Here is a 3,784-nt window from a genome sequence, read left to right on the forward strand (position 1 = left end):
CTGTTCAAGGACGAGTGCCATTATGTTTTAACCATAGACTATTAATCTTCCACTTCAACATTTCGAAATTAATCTGAGACTGTTACCAAATTTTACTCACAGATAAGTCAAGTAAAGGGTTAGACTGAAAAATCAGAACTTAGACCTATACCAGAACTTAACAGTCATCAGAACATAATGTCTTAACTCGAACAAGGAATATCTATCTTAGTAAATACTCATACAAGTTCTTAGTTATGAACGTCAGAACTTAATCATCAGAACGTGTAACTAGAACTTGTCCTCAGAATTTGTGCAGAAGTGACACAATGACTGTTTATCTAAAATAACATAGACCACCACAGAAATTTCATCATTCATATGGAGTGATGTGTGTGTGCATTAAGCTAAATAACAGACAAAGAGTAAAGTCTGATCTACTTCAGTACATCTTAGAAATAAGTAATAATTAAAATTTTGGTAAAGAACTGTCATTATCCTGAAACCTACTGATAAATGAGTTCATGCATGAGTTCACCTCTACTGTTTTTGTGCTAATTTTATGCATCTTTTGAAATTCTATTTTACAGAGGCTTCTCAGTGTAAGTGAGTCACGACTGTTTATTAGAATTTATGCTATTATCAGAGTATTTCTCCAGTAATCATAGAGTGTGAACAGTCACCAAGAAAAATATTTTGCTTTTCTAATGCATATTTACTTAATACCAGCAATGCACTTGGGTCGTCCCATTCACATTTTTACTCTAGATCTCAAAGGAGTACCTGATATTATTCTTTGATTCTTTTCTTTTTCTTTTGATAAGTGAGGTTTATCAGCACTTAGTACATTCAGCAGTTTTACTAGAATCAGAACTTAAACAGATGAGTAGCATTATTCTAATTTGGGACTTAGTAATAAGATATACAAAGTAAACTTAACTAAGCTCAGTTATCAGAATTTGCTTGTGTCATAAGATTTCCACAGAAATAATTACTTCTTTCATGGGATCATTTGTTTATTGAAGACTAGTAGGTCAGTATCTAGCACATTTATCCTCATAGGATTGAATAGTTACTGAAACAGACATATCACTTATCAGAGTTTAGAAACATATATCAGACAACAGTCAGTACTTAAAGACATTTATCAATTAATGCACAGAATATACAAAGAGATTAATTCTGTAAATACTGATCATAAAGTCTGATGACATAGAACAAGTTTAAGCAGATTTAGAGAAAGAACCTGAAATCATTCCAAGTTCATTTACCAATTTTGAAAAGGTAGCTTCACACAGTGGTTTTGTGAAGATATCTGCTACTTGTTGATCTGTGGGAACAAAATGCAATTCCACTGTACCTTCATCCACATGTTCCCTGATGAAATGGTACCTGATGCTGATGTGCTTTGTCATAGAGTGTTGAACTGGATTACCTGTCATAGCAATAGCACTTTGATTATCACAGTAAATAGGGATTTTGAAATACGTTAACCCATAATCTAGTAACTGATTCTTCATCCAGAGAATCTGTGCACAGCAGCTTCCTGCAGCAATATACTCTGCTTCTGCAGTTGATGTGGAAATTGACTTTTGTTTCTTGCTATACCAAGAAACCAACCTGCCTCCAAGAAATTGGCAGCTACCACTTGTGCTTTTCCTGTCAATTTTGCAACCTGCAAAATCTGCATCTGAGTAACCTATTAATTTAAAATCTGATTCTCTAGGATACCATAATCCTAGATCAGCTGTTCCTTTAAGATACTTAAAGATTCTTTTTACAGCTGTTAAGTGAGGTTCTCTTGGATCTGCTTGAAATCTTGCACAAAGACAGGTAGCAAACATGATATCTGGTCTACTAGCAGTTAGATAGAGAAGTGAGCCAATCATACCTCTGTAATCAGTAATATCTACTGAATTACCAGTATCCTTATCCAGTTTTGTTGCAGTGGCCATGGGAGTGGATGCACTTGAACAGTCTTGCATTCCAAATTTCTTCAGCAAGTTTCTGGTGAACTTAGATTGACAAATAAAAGTTCCTTCTTCACTCTGCTTGACTTGAAGGCCCAGAAAATAACTAAGTTCTCCCATCATACTCATCTGATATCTTGACTGCATTAGGTTGGCAAACTTTTTGCAAAGTTTGTCATTTGGAGACCCAAAAATAATATCATCAACATAAATCTGGATCAGAAGTAAGTCCTTGCCATGGTTGAGATAGAACAATGTTTTGTCAATAGTTCCTCTGTTGAATCCACTTTCCAGAAGAAACTGAGCTAAAGTCTCATACCATGCTCTAGGAGCTTGCTTAAGTCCATAAAGTGCTTTATCAAGCCTGTAGACATAATCTGGATGTTTGGAATCTACAAAGCCTGGAGGTTGTTCAACATATACTTCCTCTTCCAATTCTCCATTGAGAAAAGCACTTTTCACATCCATTTGAAAGACAGTAAACTTTTTGTGAGCAGCATAAGCCATGAATATCCTTATGGCTTCTAACCTAGCAACTGGAGCAAATGTTTCATCATAGTCAATTCCCTCCTGTTGAGAATATCCTTTTGCAACCAGCCTTGCCTTGTTCCTTACAATTATGCCATCACTGTCAGTTTTGTTTCTGAATACCCACTTTGTACCAACAACCGATCTATTCTTGGGTCTTGGCACTAAGGTCCAGACTTTGTTTCTTTCAAATTCATTCAACTCTTCCTGCATTGCTTGCACCCAATCAGCATCTTGAAGAGCTTCTTCCACTTTCTTTGGCTCAGACTGAGAGAGAAAAGAATTGTAAAGACATTCATTCGAAGTACCTGTTCTAGTTCTGACACCTGCCTCAGGATTTCCAATTATTAAATCAGGTGTATGTGATTTTGTCCACTTCCTTGCAGATGGAAGATTTTCTCTAGAACTGGATGCTCCCCCATGATTCATGCTGTCTTCGGTTTCATTTTCTGATGCTCCCCCTGAAACTATGCTCTCTGAGTTGGATCCTTCAGTATTTAGATTTTCAGCACTGTCAGTACTTGGCTTATCAGAACTTGACGAATCAGAATTTGAAGAGCCAGATGTATGTTCTGATGCTTCTTGAGATGTGATAATATCTTGAGTATGCTCCCCCTGCATTGGTGCATCTTCCTTTGACGTAGTCACCACAGTTTCAATAACATCAGAGTTTAATCCATCAGAATTTACAGTATCAGGACTTAGACTGTCAGGACTTGAGATATCAGAATATGAATCGTCATTTTCAAATCTCAGCTTATCATGATCAATGCAATCTTCAAGTCCAGTGATCTTCTTGTCATCAAAAGAGACATTGATAGATTCCATGACCACTTTTGTTCTCAAATTATAGACTCTGAAGGCTTTTGTAGAAAGTGGATATCCTACAAAGATTCCCTCATCAGCTTTTAGATCAAACTTGGATAGCTGTTCAGGATGAGTCTTGAGAACAAAACACTTACATCCAAATACATGAAAGTATTTGAGATTTGGCTTCTTGTTCTTCACCATCTCATATGGTGTTTTTCCATGCTTGTTAATGAGTGTTGCATTTTGAGTAAAACAAGCAGTCTGCACAGCTTCAGCCCAGAAATAGGTTGGAAGCTTTGCTTCTTCAAGCATTGTTCGTGCAGCTTCAATTAGAGTTCTATTCTTCCTTTCAACAACTCCATTTTGCTGTGGAGTTCCAGGAGCAGAAAATTCCTGCTTTATTCCATGATTTTTGCAGAACTCTTCCATTATCAAATTCTTGAATTCAGTGCCATTATCACTCCTCAAAATTTTCACAGAATCTTTGATCAATTTAT

This window comes from Apium graveolens, chromosome 9 (genome assembly GCF_009905375.1).
Source record: "Apium graveolens cultivar Ventura chromosome 9, ASM990537v1, whole genome shotgun sequence".
NCBI lineage: Eukaryota > Viridiplantae > Streptophyta > Magnoliopsida > Apiales > Apiaceae > Apium > Apium graveolens.